This window comes from Leptidea sinapis, chromosome 46, assembly GCF_905404315.1.
Source record: "Leptidea sinapis chromosome 46, ilLepSina1.1, whole genome shotgun sequence".
In the NCBI taxonomy this organism is placed as follows: Eukaryota; Metazoa; Arthropoda; class Insecta; order Lepidoptera; family Pieridae; genus Leptidea; species Leptidea sinapis.
In genome coordinates this window covers 8313471-8332805 of record NC_066310.1, presented here as the reverse complement: position 1 = coordinate 8332805, position 19335 = coordinate 8313471, and the positions used below count along the sequence as shown (strand labels likewise).

General features: G+C 36.5%; 1 protein-coding gene across 2 annotated transcripts in view; it reads right to left on the bottom strand.

Moving 5' to 3' along the window:
• Nucleotides 1–15598, bottom strand: part of LOC126977890 (uncharacterized) — a 71755-nt gene extending 56157 nt beyond the window's left edge. Inside the window, exons 1-2 of one of the 2 annotated variants that reach the window (XM_050826521.1) lie at nucleotides 5001–5365; nucleotides 4819–4896 (exon numbers count right to left, since the gene is read on the bottom strand). The gene's annotated coding sequence lies outside the window, so the exon portion shown is untranslated. Of the gene's footprint in view, nucleotides 1–4818; nucleotides 4897–5000; nucleotides 5366–15561 lie in introns of those variants that run through there. The other variant, XM_050826522.1, reaches the window with a different exon arrangement.
• Between the last annotated feature and the right edge of the window lie 3737 nt (nucleotides 15599–19335).

The following is a 19335-nucleotide window of genomic DNA, read 5'->3' as shown; positions in this document are numbered from 1 at the left end:
TTGGATTAAAATTTAACCTGACTACTACCACAGAGCACGGACGAGTAAAAAAATAAGGACTCCGTGACACCTAACATAAGATCAAAACAAGCCAGTTAACGTGTAAAAACATAGCCCAACGCACACACTTACACTAATATATATAATATATAAATAATGAATAAAAAAAAATATAAGCCGATCAGCCGCCATTATGACATCAGCCATCGTCTGTGACGGATCAGTTTACGTCGCAATAAATTATCTTAAAATGCTGCCGTGTATTGAGAAATTGTGTAAAATATAAAAATCGGAGTTAAAAGTAATGTGGCTATAAAATAATATGACCAATAACGGGACATAATTTGTGTTAGCTGGTATCCCTTGTAACTGCACACACACTAGCTTAAAGGTGCTTCACTTATTAATATCACTGCGCGGAGTCCTTACTTTTTTACTCGTCCGTGCCATAGAGTAGGGTTGGATACTTACGTATTAACTACTAATAAAAATTAAAAATTATAAATATTGAAATTTTCATAAGTTCTTTCAGAGAGATTCATAATATCAGCAGAATTAGCACTCACTCGTTATATTTTTTTTTATTACTACTTTAATGTACTTACATTACATACCTATTTTATGTATTTTTTGTTTTTATTTCTGTTTTATTACTATATTATTTTAATATGACAACCCTGTTATAATGATTTTATTTCTCACGACTTAAACTATCCGCTAGATCACCTGGGGTTCTCCGGAAGACCAGCGCCGATCATACCTATGATTGAGATCAGTATTAACTTTTTTTGTTTTTTTTTTTTTTTTTATTTATTTATCATACTACATATACTAATATAAAAACTAGGTCAACTTAGCATCTAAAAATCAATCTATTATTCTTTCTTTCTATTTGGTGCAAGATTATAGGGTAATACTTTTGTAACACGATAACCTAACAATATACATAACAAACCTACAGGGTTGTATGACTTACAACTGCTTTTTCATTTGGTCTTATAAGTAAAGATAACATTAAATCTTGACTTAAAATAATCTAAAAGTAGATATCGAATATTGAAAGGGCCTGCATATTGAATACTTAGAAGATGTACTGGGCACTCAAAGAAATGATGAAAAATAATGACATGAGTCAGAGAGAGATTGAGAGTGAGATTACAACATATCTATGGTACTTGTTTTATCAACTTATGGTTGTCATAGTATGGGCCCCTTAATAAAGCACATATTAAAAACGTGATATCTGCCACATATAGAAAGAAGAATCAGCCAAAAAAAAAACTAAATTTAAATGTGACAATTCGAAATTAGAAATTAAGATGGATAGGAAACACAGCCGAGAAATATAGCCTACTCGTAAGGAATTATTAGCCTATCTACATTTAACGAAATTTGGGAGATCAACACAGGAGATGGGAGGAAGATATTAAAAAAGTTGCAGCCAAGCTATCGTCCGCGTCGAGAGAAGGACAAAGAGGTATTTAGATATTAAATTACTAGACTTGGAGCAAGCGATATTCCCGAATAAATGCTTTTCAAAATATCAATGAATGTCAATCCATCAATGATACAGACAGACATAAAGTAAGTCGAGTAAGTAAGTCTTTTGTCCGCTAGTCTTTGCTCTACAGTCAGAAAAGTCAGCAAATCATTAATGATTGCGAGCTACGTACTCGTATCGCAAACAAAAGCCCGCAATCTATGACACGGTTATACTAAGTATGAAATTATCACATTCACACGTCCGATATACAAGTTAACTGTATCATACACTGTAACATTAAACACGAACTTTTTGTATGAGAAGCACTTAGTGGCTTAAAAGCTATTCATTTAACATTATTATAATACTATAATTTCCATTAAACCGTGGACTCATAACACTAATAATCATTGACACGATTCTACTAGGTTACCCGTCGCCACCGTTGAAACTAGGGTAAAACCAAAATCGTAAGTAGAAACACACACACACACACACATACTCACGCCTTGTTCCCGTCGGGGTAGGCAGAGACAATAGAATGCCATTTGCTTCTATCCTTACAAACCTCACGCGCTTCCTCTACATTCATTACTATTTTCATACATGCTCGCCGGTTGCGGGTGCTTCGGACCTCTCCTTTTCTCAAAACGTCCCCAATTTGATCGACGAATGTTCTACGAGGTCTCCCGCGACCGGCTTGCCCACACACACTTGCCTTATATATTTGATGCGTCATTCTTTCTTCACTCATTCGCTCCACGTGTCCAAACCATTTAAGCATTCCTTTTTCAGTCCTTGTCACAGCATCCTCTTTCAAACCACAGCGCGCTCGTATGATCGCATCTCAACTGCGTTAATTCTGCTTTTATGCTTCTTCTGCCATACCCAACTCTCACTTCCATACATTAACGTAAGTAGAAACACTGGTTGAAATGTCAAGATGATAGGCTTAGTCTATATTTGTATATTTTGTCATAATAACATTGTCATCAATCAACTTAGTTTAACATCAAGTCCAGCAATCCTACACTAAAACTGACAACAAGTTCGTTGTAAATTGAAATTGAAAAATTCAGATAACTAAAAATTCCCTGTTTATATCTTACTGATTTTTGTTTTACATAATCTTGGGAATATTTCTTATGTTTTACCAATGATTTGGTTAAGACGCAAGAATAGCCCAATTTTCATACAAGGATCGGCATTGTCCTTTAGACAAACAACTTATTATGACTCATTTAAACGATCGTATAAAAATGTTTTCTTATGGCGTTTTTACATAAAATTATCGTTAGTAAATCAACTTTACAGACAATCAATTTTTTTTCTAAAAGTAATCTTGATTTGAGTCGCGAGTTTTGTCTCAAACTAATTAATTTAAGAAAGAACGTAAGGAATATTAAGTAAACTTGAGTTGATTATTTTATTTAATGCTCAGATATTTCGATAAAACCTTCGACAGCATCGTTGAGCTTACAAAAATGTTTTCTTGAACGAACCGTGGAGTTGTTCCACGATACTTTTTGTAAAAGTGAGATAAGGTGGGAAAATTAATGGCATTTTGTCACAATATTTTGTAGCTTGCGAGGATTGCCGCCATTGACAATATCTTTATTTACAACACTGATCTTGTCATCGTGAACTCTGAATTTATCTTTATATGCGTGTTTACCATTGGGAGGCTCCTTTGCACAGGAAGCCGGCTAGATTATGGGTACCACAACGGCGCCTATTTCTGCCGTGAAGCAGTAATGTGTAAACATTACTGTGTTTCGGACTGAAGGGCGCCGTAGTTAGTGAAATTACTGGGCAAATGAGACTTAACATCTTATGTCTCAAGGTGACGAGCGCAATTGTAGTGCCGCTCAGAATTTTAGGGCGTATCAATTACGATCTGAGCTGAACGTCCTGCTCGTCTCATCCCTTATTTAAAAAAAAAACTAAATTTAAATATGCAAAAATTTAATGTTCATTTGATCAAAATCGCAATTCTTCTAATGTTCTATACCGATCGTTTTGAAAATTTTACAAGTACATTGTACCTATTAATATACAGAATGTATGGGAGTCTTTAATATCCAAATTTTGGATACATCTCGTTCGATTTTTAAAAAGATATTAGTGTAAAGTGAAAGAGATGTGACAGCATAGCTTATCTTTATATATATAATTCTTGTGTGCGTGTGTATGTCACTGAACTCCTCCTAGACGGCTGGACCGATTTTATTGAAACTTTCTGTGTGTCTTCAGGTGGATTCGAGAATGGTTTAGATTCACAATTGAACTACCTCCTGAACGGCTGTACCGATTTTGATGAGATTTTTGTGTGTTCCAGTGAATTTGAGATTGATGTGTGTCTTCGGGTGGATTCAAGAATGGTTTAGATTCCCAATTAAACTACCTCCTAAACGGCTAGACCGATTTTGATGACTTTTTGTTTGTTTCAGTGAATTTGAGATTGGTTTAGATTCTCAATTACGTCCATATAATATAATTCTCCTGCTCATGTGTATGTTAGTGAACTCCTCCTAACGGCTGGACAGATTTTTCAAATTTAAGACGTGTGTACAGGACAACGTCTGTTGGGTCCACTAGTAACCTTATAAAATTATCGATTATTTAAAAATTTTTTGGTGTTTTTCCTTATAGCAGCTGAATAGCTGTGTATTAATTCGTTTATACGTTTGACAGTTTCGAAGCTGGGAAGACGAATTATAGCAGAAAAAACATGGTCTAGGAAAGCGCTAAGCAGTACCGATTGGAAAGAAATAAGGGAGGCCTTTGTCAAAGTTGGACAAACACACTAAGTTGTCGGTCCCATTGACTCAGAAGAGTCGGCAATTTTAAAATAATTCCAGTTACCATACTTTTAGGGTTCCGTAGCCAAATGGTAAAAAACGGAACCGTTATAGATTCGTCATGTCTGTCTGTCTGTCCGACCGTATGTCACAGCCACTTTTATTCGGAATTCTCTGAACCGCATTAAGATTTTTACACAAAAATTGAAAAAAAAAAATCAATAAATTTTGGGGTCTCTCCATACTTAGAAATGAAACTCAAAAATTTTTCCGATCAAACCCACACGGGGGTAGGTCTATCTATATATAGGTCTTAATTTTTTTCTAAACTAAATAGTTTGCGCGAGAGACACTTAGAGACACTCACCATAGTGGTAAAATGTGTCCCTGTAACTTCTAAAATAAGAGAATGATAAAACTAAAAAAATATATGATTTATTACATTACCACCAAACTTCTACCAAACATTGGTCTGAACGAGATCTAGTATGTAGTTTTTTTTTAATACGTCATAAATGATACACCGCACTATACCTTTCAGTCAATGTCACTTGCTGTTACAGAACTCTTCACGGGCGAATACGACTCGCACTTGGAAGCTTTTTTATTTTTCTAAAACAAAGGATCAAGTTATTATTCGTAATAATATAAGTTATTAAATTATTAAAACTTTCGTGAGTCATTATTAAATTATATATTAATACGGTTTTACTCACGTTTTTATCGGTGTCGGTACCGTCTAGTTTCGGACCATTCGCAAGTCCTTCATCACGTTGAATGTGGTAGGTTCGCGAAAACGTCTCACCTCTAACTGCGGACTCGGGCTCGTAGTGCGCGGGTGGACAAGGCGTGCGGGGAGCGCCGGTGATGATGAGCACGGTATCACTGACACTGTATCATTATTGGTGTCCACCGGTGCACAGAATGTACTCACAATGTTCATTACACACTACGAGGCCAAGTCCGCAGTAAGAGGTGGGACGTTATCGCGAACCCACCACACTCACCCTGATGAAGGACCTCCGAATGGTCCGAAACTAGTACGAGGTACGTCGTATCGGTAGCGACGTAAAAACGTGAGTAAAGCCGTATTTATAAATAACATACGCTATGTTGTTTTTGAGATCATCGTGTTCATACGACCGTTTACGTCATTGTTTTAAAATTTAGTACGAACATATTCGCCCCTTATCTGTAGTTTGTAAATTCAATGAACGAGTAAGATAAATAACTGGATGTTTTAACAGGTTAACGCAAAAAGTTTTATATCATATAGCACGATGAAGTGTAAAGAATGCTAATTTTATGTGAATTGTATGATAATTGAACTACGTGAATCGTTGTTACACGCGTCTGTGTATCAGCAAATTATATTATATTTTTTGCGAAGATAATGCAGAACAAATTATGCAGTCGATGTATTTGTATGATAATAGTCAGTTTTTTTTTAATATTTGGCATGTATTATGATCTGAGAGGAACGATGGTAATACTTTACCATATGCCTGTTTTATATTAGCAATTATGTGGTCAATACATGATTTTTCTCGAGTAGGTTTATCAATGTATATTTGCAAGTTGAAGTTGTTTAGAATGTCAATATAAAGATTATTATTGTTAGATTTCTTCATAATGTCTATATTAAGGTCACCACATGTTATTATTTTTTTTTTGGCATAAGCTTATGCAAAAGTAGATGAAAACGTTCAAAGAATTCAGATATATTTGAGCTAGGATGATTGAGGAGGAGTTTCGATGTTATTCTGGTAGATTTCCGATTTCGTATAGTTTGGCTAGTAATTAATCAGTCGGCCTTGGACTCAGTAAATCGTTTTCTTCCTGATCTCGGATTTTTCTTTGAAGTTATACTTCTTTAGGCGCGTTATGAAAAAATTATGAGAGTGGAATTTTAAGATGCGCGCGCATCACTGCAACACAAAAGTAACAGTTTGAAGTTGGGTGACATTCGTTTTTCATCGTCGTGGTTTCTTCGTCCATTATTAGGATAGGCAAAGGGTTCAAGCCCGTACAGCCGTATTCGTTATTTAATAATTAATTATCAAAGCCATCGTTGCAAGATTTTTACAATATTGTTCTTTCTACAAACCTAGAATAGTACGAGGAATAAATAATATGAAGGATTTTTGCTTTATTAGGCCAAAGAAATTTAACTTCTTGCGTGCATACATAAGTTCACATACTTTTGAATAGAACCGGTTTTTTACCTAGTCCAAATCCTCTGATCAGACACACAACACTGAGTACATACAGCCTTACTTATAACACTTTTTCATCTGTAGAATTATTAATAATTAATATCATTCGTCTGAAATTTTAAAATTGTTTTAAGCATTATCATATTATCATTTTTTTATTTTTTTATTATCATTTATCATAAGCAGACTAGGGGACATTTTCAATATGAAAGATAACAGTTAACAATTCAACGAATTGTAAAAATATTTTAACTTTTAAGTTTTAAGTAGGACGTTCAGCTGATAGTAATTGATACGCCCTGCCCATTACAAAGAAGTGCCGCTCAGGATTATTGAAAATCCCAAAAATTCTGAGTGGCACTACAATTGCGCTCGTCACCTTGAGACAGTAGATGTAAAGTCTCATTTGCCCAGCAATTTCACTAGCTACGGCGCCCTTCAGACCGACACACAATAATGCTTCCACATTACTGCTTCACGGCAGAAATAGGCGCCGTTTTGGTACCCATAATCTAGACGGCATCCGGTGCAAAGGAGACTCCCACTGGTGATGAAAAAATATGATTAAGTTACGGTTTAAAGTCATAGGCATTGTCTGTTTCTAGCTGAACATGTCAGAGTGATGATGAACCCTGATGTAATGCGCTAGCGACCTAGGCGACAGGTTCCGTTTGTTGACGGCTGTTGAACTTCCTTACAACTCGAAAGGGAAACCACTTTTTATCCAGCCAACTCTTGCGTAACCCGCCACCCGATCTTCCAGCTTTTTGCTCCAATACGAGTTCCTACATAGACATATTTTAAGTCAGTCAAAAATAAACCTTACATATCTGGAATAAGTCGCAAATTTGTGTACTTTGTAATTAAAGAACTTTGCGCCCGAAGTCCTAACGTGTTTTTAACGCCTTTCTGATTAGAAGCAAAAAGTCACTAATGATAATAGGCAATGAACCGTATTAATGTTATAAAATGATCAAGGTACAAACGAGCACTGGAATAGTAATAGCGTTCGCATTAAGAAAAGGCAAGAAACACATCGTGGGGTCAATTCGTGACTTGTTGCTTCATGGATTGTTGTGAATTATCAACTATCTATTATTGACCTGTAGGCACAAAGGCATTTCTTCCCCTCGGGTACATAAGTACACATCACCCTTCACACATACACACATCCCTACACATTCACCATACACACATAACAGTCATAACGTAAATCTATACTAATAATATATAATATTATAATATTATAAAGCTGCAGTGTTTGTTTGTTTGTTTGAACGCGCTAATCTCTCGTACTACTGGGCCGATTCCAATTTCCAAGTAGAATTAAAAATACAAGTTTCACGTGTACAGCTTTTATACGTGTAATATGGGCACAAATTGAATAATTCGTTATGGGGGTGGGACTCGAACCCACGACCTCCGCTCTTTCGAGTCCCGCATCTTAAAATTTTGGTATTCAAATTTTATTTGTGTGTTAATCCTAGAAGTGGGGGCGGGCTATCACTTTAAAAACATAACAAATTGTTTAGATTTACAAGAGCGACATCGCAAGTCAATTTCCTAATATGCAAATATTGCGGTTGAGCAGGTTATCAACTCTAAAGTAGATCCTGTAGATGAAACCACAACCTGAGAGTTGAACAAAGCATACAAGATTTTATGACGATACGTAACTCGAAAGGTTAGCTCAGTTGGTTAGAGCATCGGCACGAAACGTCGGAGCACGTGGGTTCGAGTCCCACATCGTTCATAAAATTTTGTTTTTCAAATTTTATTTGTGTACAAATTGAATAGTCTTTACTAGCTATAGAAACTATGAATAAGCTGTATGAGATACATTTTGCCCTAAGCTGGAAAACTCTATTTGTGACATCTCCTGTTCTTCACTTGAGGTGACATGCCAAGTAAAGGTAGTACAGAGTTTCACCGTGGAATGCTAATACATAATAATGTTAGTCCATTGCAATGTTACATGAGCTTTGCATTATTTAGAGGACGTAATTTTATTTTTGGGACATGTGTGTCAATAGAAGCTTAACCCTAAGTTTGTGGAGTTGCCGCCCTTGTTCCCCAGCCGCCATCTTGGTAAAAGGGGTTCAAATACCGTTTTCCTCATATCTTGGAAACTCTTACAAAAAAATCGTAAATGCATAATTTGTAGCAGATCTCTTTGCCTACAAATATGTTCATAAATTTTTTGACCTTAACATAATTGACCTTAACATATGTCCCAAAAATAAAATTGCGTCCTCTAAAAACTGCAAGTATTCGGTCCTTAAATTGTAACATTTCAATGTCGCTTTAGGCAATTGATTTAGGCACTGTGTGTGAATAATGTAGCCATTGTATATTGAGTGGGTTTGCAGGATAAATATTTAGCTTTGCGTGATTTACGCCTCCCATGAGCTGGTCCACATTCGTGATTGTTTTCTGAGCAACAATTATACATAAACAATGACTTGAGCTGCTCTAAGTGTGCCAGCCTCCGTGAACGGCTCGATCACTTGGCGTTGCGTAGAGACGTCGCTTCATTGTGTGTCTTCTACCGCATTTATCACGGGGAGTGTCCCGAAGAGCTGATTCACCTGATTCCTGCCGTCGAATTTAACCTTTGTATGACACGCCACAAATTACGATATCATCCCCACCATCTAGATGTGTTCCTCCACAGTGCGGTTTTCAAGGAACATTCCACGTACTACAAAACTGTGGAATGTTTCCTTGTACGGTGTTTTCGGGACGATATGACATTGGTACCTTTGGTACGAAAAAAGCGCGTGCACCTTCCTTAAAGACTGGCAACGCTCCTGTGATTTCTCTGATGAGAATGTGGGCGGCAGTGATCACTTAACACCAGGTGACCCGTACGCTCGCTTGTCCTTTTCCATAAAAAATGACCCGTTATAAAAAGCACTAGCTATATCCGTTGCTTTCTCCGCTGTCCTCTACGCAATACAATTTCGCAGTTATGTTATTGCTCCATAACACACATTACAATCAACCTATTCTAGAGTTCTATACATTGAAAGAGGAAGACAAAAGAACGTATAGGTCTTCTGATTTTAGGTGATCACCGCCGGTTATTTTCCCCTGCAATGCTAGGTAATTAACAGGAACGTTGCGGGACTTTTAGAAAATTGTACGCCCTTTTATGAAGGTATCCACGTAGTATTGTCCTGGAAAGAGTCGCACAAGGAAGGTCAATTCATAATTTGGTTGTATATGGAAGAAAGTTCCTTGAAGCTGCAATGTAGAAGAACGCCACACACCCAAATATGAAGATGATATCCAATTATTGTGCAAAGGTTGAACTCGGCGGCTCTTGGAAAACTCCCCGAGTAAAATGCTGTTGAAAACACATAATGAAATGACGTGACAGATTACTGGATCCTCGACAATTGGAGCAGCTCTGCGTTGAACGCGGTCAAATGGTTCGAGCTGATACTGGGGTGTGCCCAGACCAGAGACAGCAGCATTAAAATAATAAAATATGGTTGGATCTTCGTTTCGTAGAGGGCTAGTATACGGACTAGCTTGAAGTGTTGCCATGCTCTATTAATGATTCCCAGTTTCTTCGAAGCTTTTTTAAGTTCTGATTTGCCTTTAAGATGACCTTGGAATTGGAAATTACTCAAGAGAGGGGACACGCAAGGCATTAAGGGGAGTGTCCTCGAAGTGCCTTCTGTGGATCGATTTTGATGAAACAAACGCGAAAAATTGAGTAACACTCAAAACAAAGCATTATATAAATCAAAGAATAATTTAAATCGCAGTGAGTGTCATAGATTAATGATGTGCGCACAAGCAGACAAACAGACGGACAAAATTTTCAAACTAATGGAACTGTACTAATTCGGTAAATTCTACGTTTTTATTATATGAACAGATTACATATACGGTGTACACCTTATGTAAAGATACAGGCTTCCAAGAAATCCAAAGTCGTTCCCCCTCACCTGTTCCAGTAATTTACAATACATTCATGTCATCTTAGCTCTCCATAAATAGGTATAACTTGTAATGAATGAGACCATAACTTTAGAGCAACTACAGAAATATTTATTTGAGCTTAATGTGAGAACCGTGCCTTTATTTATTCTAGCAACGTTTTTCGCTTTGTCACGTCCCTCTCTTGATATTTTGTTTCGTGTTTTATTATTTTATAAATTACTGCTATAAACTTTATTACAGAGATTCTAAATTTTATCTTTCTATGTTAGCAATGTACTGACAAGCGTTAGACTAATTTCAGAAGTGCCCAGAGAGAAATGAGAAAAAATACACAAATAAAATTTGAAAACTAAATTGTATGAACGATGCGGGATTCAAACCCACCTCTTTTCGCATTCCATGCGAGGTCTCTGCCAACTTGTTCAAGCGTTGGAGTGACGTATCGTCTTAAAATATTGTATGCTTTGTTCAACTCTCAGGTTGTGGCTTCATCTACAGGATCTACTTTTACAGTTGATAACCTGTTCAACCCCAGTATTTGTATATTAGAAGATTGACTTGAGATATTGCTCTTGTAAATCTAAACATTTTTTTAATTTGAGCTAAGATAGTTTTTATGTAAAAATTGCAAAGAATTTTGTTCAATCATTCGTTCGTTTTCTTCTATACCTACTAAAATCTTCTAACGGATATATCACAGGAAGTACTCTAAAGATCATTTTTACCTGATCCTGCCAATCCAGGCTTCTCTTTCCGTAGGTCGATACAACATCGAGATCCTCAAAAAACAAAACCGTTGACTCTCATCACGGTATCCTCGGTTATATATTATGTGCTTTTCGCTTAAAAATTCCTTTGTATATATTCGACGCTTTATAAGATCGGCAACGCTCGTGTGAATCCTCTGGTCATCTACCATCAGGTGACCCATATGTATGCTCGTCTATTCTTCATTTCCATCCAGCTCTTATTCCATCTTTTATATATATAAACTAGCTGACCCAGCAAACGTTGTATTGCCGATATTAAGATCGCGATACAAAAGTAACTGATGAAGTTGGGTGAAAATTTGAAGTTGTATGTATTTTTTAATGCTGACTCATTATCAAAATTAAAAAAAAAATTGTCAAAAAAATTAAAAATAAAATTCGTGTCGACCACCCTTAACATTTAGGGGAATGAAAAATAGATGTTGTCCGATTCTCAGAGCTACTCAATATGCACTCAAAATTTCATGAGAATCGTTTCGGAAGAGTTCAAAGTTTAACACCATGAAACGAGAATTTTTTATATTAGATATCTCTAACACTCACATACACACTTCACCCAGAACTATACACAAGTTCTTTCAGAGAGATTCATAATATCAGCAGAATTAGCACTCACTCGTTATAAATTTTTTTATTACTACTTTAATGTACTTACATTACATACCTATTTTATGTATTTTTTGTTTTTATTTCTGTTTTATTACTATATTATTTTAATATGACAACCCTGTTATAATGATTTCATTTCTCACGACTTAAACTATCCGCTAGATCACCTGGGGTTCTCCGGAAGACCAGCGCCGATCACACCTATGATTGAGATCAGTATTAACTTTTTTTGTTTTTTTTTTTTTTTTATTTATTTATCATACTACATATACTAATATAAAAACTAGGTCAACTTAGCATCTAAAAATCAATCGAGTCGAGAGAAGGACAAAGAGGTATTTAGATATTAAATTACTAGACTTGGAGCAAGCGATATTCCCGAATAAATGCTTTTCAAAATATCAATGAATGTCAATCCATCAATGATACAGACAGACATAAAGTAAGTCGAGTAAGTAAGTCTTTTGTCCGCTAGTCTTTGCTCTACAGTCAGAAAAGTCAGCAAATCATTAATGATTGCGAGCTACGTACTCGTATCGCAAACAAAAGCCCGCAATCTATGACACGGTTATACTAAGTATGAAATTATCACATTCACACGTCCGATATACAAGTTAACTGTATCATACACTGTAACATTAAACACGAACTTTTTGTATGAGAAGCACTTAGTGGCTTAAAAGCTATTCATTTAACATTATTATAATACTATAATTTCCATTATACCGTGGACTCATAACACTAATAATCATTGACACGATTCTACTAGGTTACCCGTCGCCACCGTTGAAACTAGGGTAAAACCAAAATCGTAAGTAGAAACACACACACACACACACATACTCACGCCTTGTTCCCGTCGGGGTAGGCAGAGACAATAGAATGCCATTTGCTTCTATCCTTACAAATCTCACGCGCTTCCTCTACATTCATTACTATTTTCATACATGCTCGCCGGTTGCGGGTGCTTCGGACCTCTCCTTTTCTCAAAACGTCCCCAATTTGATCGACGAATGTTCTACGAGGTCTCCCGCGACCGGCTTGCCCACACAGACTTGCCTTATATATTTGATGCGTCATTCTTTCTTCACTCATTCGCTCCACGTGTCCAAACCATTTAAGCATTCCTTTTTTAGTCCTTGTCACAACATCCTCTTTCAAACCGCAGCGCGCTCGTATTACCGCATTCGGAATTCTATCAGTCAGTCTTACCCCACACGTACTACGCAGTGATCGCATCTCAACTGCGTTAATTCTGCTTTTATGCTTCTTCTGCCATACCCAACTCTCACTTCCATACATTAACGTAAGTAGAAACACTGGTTGAAATGTCAAGATGATAGGCTTAGTCTATATTTGTATGTTTTGTCATAATAACATTGTCATCAATCAACTTAGTTTAACATCAAGTCCAGCAATCCTACACTAAAACTGACAACAAGTTCGTTGTAAATTGAAATTGAAAAATTCAGATAACTACAAATTCCCTGTTTATATCTCACTGATTTTTGTTTTACATAATCTTGAGAATATTTCTAATGTTTTACCAATGATTTGGTTAAGACGCAAGAATAGCCCAATTTTCATACAAGGATCGGCATTGTCCTTTAGACAAACAACTTATTATGACTCATTTAAACGATCGTATAAAAATGTTTTCTTATGGCGTTTTTACATAAAATTATCGTTAGTAAATCAACTTTACAGACAATCAATTTTTTTTCTAAAAGTAATCTTGATTTAATTCACGAGTTTTGTCTCAAACTAATTAATTTAAGAAAGAACGTAAGGAATATTAAGTAAACTTGAGTTGATTATTTTATTTAATGCTCAGATATTTCGATAAAACCTTCGACAGCATCGTTGAGCTTACAAAAATGTTTTCTTAAACGAAGCGTGGAGTTGTTACACAATACTTTTTGTAAAAGTGAGAAAAGGTGGGAAAATTAATGGCATTTTGTCACAATATTTTGTAGCTTGCGAGGATTGCCGCCATTGACAATATCTTTATTTACAACACTGATCTTGTCATCGTGAACTCTGAATTTATCTTTATATGCGTGTTTACCATTGGGAGGCTCCTTTGCACAGGAAGCCGGCTAGATTATGGGTACCACAACGGCGCCTATTTCTGCCGTGAAGCAGTAATGTGTAAACATTACTGTGTTTCGGACTGAAGGGCGCCGTAGTTAGTGAAATTACTGGGCAAATGAGACTTAACATCTTATGTCTCAAGGTGACGAGCGCAATTGTAGTGCCGCTCAGAATTTTAGGGCGTATTAATTACGATCTGAGCTGAACGTCCTGCTCGTCTCATCTCTTATTTAAAAAAAAAAACTAAATTTAAATATGCAAAAATTTAATGTTCATTTGATCAAAATCGCAATTCTTCTAATGTTCTATACCGATCGTTTTGAAAATTTTACAAGTACATCGTACCTATTAATATACAGAATGTATGGGAGTCTTTAATATCCAAATTTTGGATACATCTCGTTCGATTTTTAAAAAGATATTAGTGTAAAGTGAAAGAGATGTGACAGCATAGCTTATCTTTATATATATAATTCTTGTGTGCGTGTGTATGTCACTGAACTCCTCCTAGACGGCTGGACCGATTTTATTGAAACTTTCTGTGTGTCTTCAGGTGGATTCGAGAATGGTTTAGATTCACAATTGAACTACCTCCTGAACGGCTGGACCGATTTTGATGAGATTTTTGTGTGTTCCAGTGAATTTGAGATTGATGTGTGTCTTCGGGTGGATTCAAGAATGGTTTAGATTCCCAATTAAACTACCTCCTAAACGGCTAGACCGATTTTGATGACTTTTTGTTTGTTTCAGTGAATTTGAGATTGGTTTAGATTCTCAATTACGTCCATATAATATAATTCTCCTGCTCATGTGTATGTTAGTGAACTCCTCCTAACGGCTGGACAGATTTTTCAAATTTAAGACGTGTGTACAGGACAACGTCTGTTGGGTCCACTAGTAACCTTATAAAATTATCGATTATTTAAAAATTTTTTGGTGTTTTTCCTTATAGCAGCTGAATAGCTGTGTATTAATTCGTTTATACGTTTGACAGTTTCGAAGCTGGGAAGACGAATTATAGCAGAAAAAACATGGTCTAGGAAAGCGCTAAACAGTACCGATTGGAAAGAAATAAGGGAGGCCTTTGTCAAAGTTGGACAAACACACTAAGTTGTCGGTCCCATTGACTCAGAAGAGTCGGCAATTTTAAAATAATTCCAGTTACCATACTTTTAGGGTTCCGTAGCCAAATGGTAAAAAACGGAACCGTTATAGATTCGTCATGTCTGTCTGTCTGTCCGACCGTATGTCACAGCCACTTTTATTCGGAATTCTCTGAACCGCATTAAGATTTTTACACAAAAATTGAAAAAAAAAAATCAATAAATTTTGGGGTCTCTCCATACTTAGAAATGAAACTCAAAAATTTTTCCGATCAAACCCACACGGGGGTAGGTCTATCTATATATAGGTCTTAATTTTTTTCTAAACTAAATAGTTTGCGCGAGAGACACTTAGAGACACTCACCATAGTGGTAAAATGTGTCCCTGTAACTTCTAAAATAAGAGAATGATAAAACTAAAAAAATATATGATTTATTACATTACCACCAAACTTCTACCAAACATTGGTCTGAACGAGATCTAGTATGTAGTTTTTTTTAATACGTCATAAATGATACACCGCACTATACCTTTCAGTCAATGTCACTTGCTGTTACAGAACTCTTCACGAGCGAATACGACTCGCACTTGGAAGCTTTTTTATTTTTCTAAAACAAAGGATCAAATTATTATTCGTAATAATATAAGTTATTAAATTATTAAAACTTTCGTGAGTCATTATTAAATTATATATTAATACGGTTTTACTCGCATTATTATTAGTCCGCATTAAGAGGTGGGACGTTATCGCGAACCCACCACACTCACCCTGATGAAGGACCTCCGAATGGTCCGAAACTAGTCGTTTTTACACGTTTAAAAACGTGAGTAAAGCCGTATTAATAAATAATATACGTTATGTTGTTTTTGAGATCATCGTGTTCATACGACCGTTTACGTCATTGTTTTAAAATTTAGTACGAAAATATTCGCCCCTTATCTGTAGTTTGTAAATTCAATGAGCGAGTAAGATAAATAACTGGATGTTTTAACACGTTAACGCAAAAAGTTTTATATCATATAGCACGATGAAGTGTAAAGAATGCTAATTTTATGTGAATTGTATGATAATTGGACTACGTGAATCGTTGTTACACGCATCTGTGTATCAGCAAATTATATTATATTTTTGCGAAGATAATGCAGAACAAATTATGCAGTCGATGTATTTGTATGATAATAGTCAGTTTTTTTTTAATATTTGGCATGTATTATGATCTGAGAGGAACGATGGTAATACTTTACTATATGCCTGTTTTATATTAGCAATTATGTGGTCAATACATGATTTTTCTCGAGTAGGTTTATCAATGTATATTTGCAAGTTGAAGTTGTTTAGAATGTCAACTGAACGTCCTACTTAAATTTTAACTTTTAAGTTTTAAGTAGGACGTTCAGCTGATAGTAATTGATACGCCCTGCCCATTACAAAGAAGTGCCGCTCAGGATTATTGAAAATCCCAAAAATTCTGAGTGGCACTACAATTGCGCTCGTCACCTTGAGACAGTAGATGTAAAGTCTCATTTGCCCAGCAATTTCACTAGCTACGGCGCCCTTCAGACCGACACACAATAATGCTTCCACATTACTGCTTCACGGCAGAAATAGGCGCCGTTTTGGTACCCATAATCTAGACGGCATCCGGTGCAAAGGAGACTCCCACTGGTGATGAAAAAATATGATTAAGTTACGGTTTAAAGTCATAGGCATTGTCTGTTTCTAGCTGAACATGTCAGAGTGATGATGAACCCTGATGTAATGCGCTAGCGACCTAGGCGACAGGTTCCGTTTGTTGACGGCTGTTGAACTTCCTTACAACTCGAAAGGGAAACCACTTTTTATCCAGCCAACTCTTGCGTAACCCGCCACCCGATCTTCCAGCTTTTTGCTCCAATACGAGTTCCTACATAGACATATTTTAAGTCAGTCAAAAATAAACCTTACATATCTGGAATAAGTCGCAAATTTGTGTACTTTGTAATTAAAGAAGAACTTTGCGCCCGAAGTCCTAACGTGTTTTTAACGCCTTTCTGATTAGAAGCAAAAAGTCACTAATGATAATAGGCAATGAACCGTACTAATGTAATAAAATGATCAAGGTACAAACGAGCACTGGAATAGTAATAGCGTTCGCATTAAGAAAAGGCAAGAAACACATCGTGGGGTCAATTCGTGACTTGTTGCTTCATGGATTGTTGTGAATTATCAACTATCTATTATTGACCTGTAGGCACAAAGGCATTTCTTCCCCTCGGGTACATAAGTACACATCACCCTTCACACATACACACATCCCTACACATTCACCATACACACATAACAGTCATAACGTAAATCTATACTAATAATATATAATATTATAATATTATAAAGCTGCAGTGTTTGTTTGTTTGTTTGAACGCGCTAATCTCTCGTACTACTGGGCCGATTCCAATTTCCAAGTAGAATTAAAAATACAAGTTTCACGTGTACAGCTTTTATACGTGTAATATGGGCACAAATTGAATAATTCGTTATGGGGGTGGGACTCGAACCCACGACCTCCGCTCTTTCGAGTCCCGCATCTTAAAATTTTGGTATTCAAATTTTATTTGTGTGTTAATCCTAGAAGTGGGGGCGGGCTATCACTTTAAAAACATAACAAATTGTTTAGATTTACAAGAGCGACATCGCAAGTCAATTTCCTAATATGCAAATATTGCGGTTGAGCAGGTTATCAACTCTAAAGTAGATCCTGTAGATGAAACCACAACCTGAGAGTTGAACAAAGCATACAAGATTTTATGACGATACGTAACTCGAAAGGTTAGCTCAGTTGGTTAGAGCATCGGCACGAAACGTCGGAGCACGTGGGTTCGAGTCCCACATCGTTCATAAAATTTTGTTTTTCAAATTTTATTTGTGTACAAATTGAATAGTCTTTACTAGCTATAGAAACTATGAATAAGCTGTATGAGATACATTTTGCCCTAAGCTGGAAAACTCTATTTGTGACATCTCCTGTTCTTCACTTGAGGTGACATGCCAAGTAAAGGTAGTACAGAGTTTCACCGTGGAATGCTAATACATAATAATGTTAGTCCATTGCAATGTTACATGAGCTTTGCATTATTTAGAGGACGTAATTTTATTTTTGGGACATGTGTGTCAATAGAAGCTTAACCCTAAGTTTGTGGAGTTGCCGCCCTTGTTCCCCAGCCGCCATCTTGGTAAAAGGGGTTCAAATACCGTTTTCCTCATATCTTGGAAACTCTTACAAAAAAATCGTAAATGCATAATTTGTAGCAGATCTCTTTGCCTACAAATATGTTCATAAATTTTTTGACCTTAACATAATTGACCTTAACATATGTCCCAAAAATAAAATTGCGTCCTCTAAAAACTGCAAGTATTCGGTCCTTAAATTGTAACATTTCAATGTCGCTTTAGGCAATTGATTCAGGCACTGTGTGTGAATAATGTAGCCATTGTATATTGAGTGGGTTTGCAGGATAAATATTTAGCTTTGCGTGATTTACGCCTCCCATGAGCTGGTCCACATTCGTGATTGTTTTCTGAGCAACAATTATACATAAACAATGACTTGAGCTGCTTTAAGTGTGCCAGTCTCCGTGAACGGCTCGATCACTTGGCGTTGCGTAGAGACGTCGCTTCATTGTGTGTCTTCTACCGCATTTATCACGGGGAGTGTCCCGAAGAGCTGATTCACCTGATTCCTGCCGTCGAATTTAACCTTTGTATGACACGCCACAAATTACGATATCATCAAGATGTGTTTCTCCACAGTGCGGTTTTCAAGGAACATTCCACGTACTACAAAACTGTGGAATGTTTCCTTGTACGGTGTTTCCGGGACGATATGACATTGGTACCTTTGGTACGAAAAAAGCGCGTACACCTTCCTTAAAGACTGGCAACGCTCCTGTGATTTCTCTGATGAGAATGTGGGCGGCAGTGATCACTTAATACCAGGTGACCCGTACGCTCTCTTGTCCTTTTCCATAAAAAATGACCCGTTATAAAAAGCACTAGCTATATCCGTTGCTTTCTCCGCTGTCCTCTACGCAATACAATTTTGCAGTTATGTTATTGCTCTATAACACATATTACTATCAACCCTTTGAGTTCTATACATTGAAAGAGGTCTTCCTCTTTCCTCTAAAAGAACGTATAGGTCTTCTGATTTTAGGTGATCACCGCCGGTTATTTTCCCCTGCAATGCTAGGTAACTAACAGGAACGTTGCGGGACTTTTAGAAAATTGTACGCCCTTTTATGAAGGTATCCACGTAGTATTGTCCTGG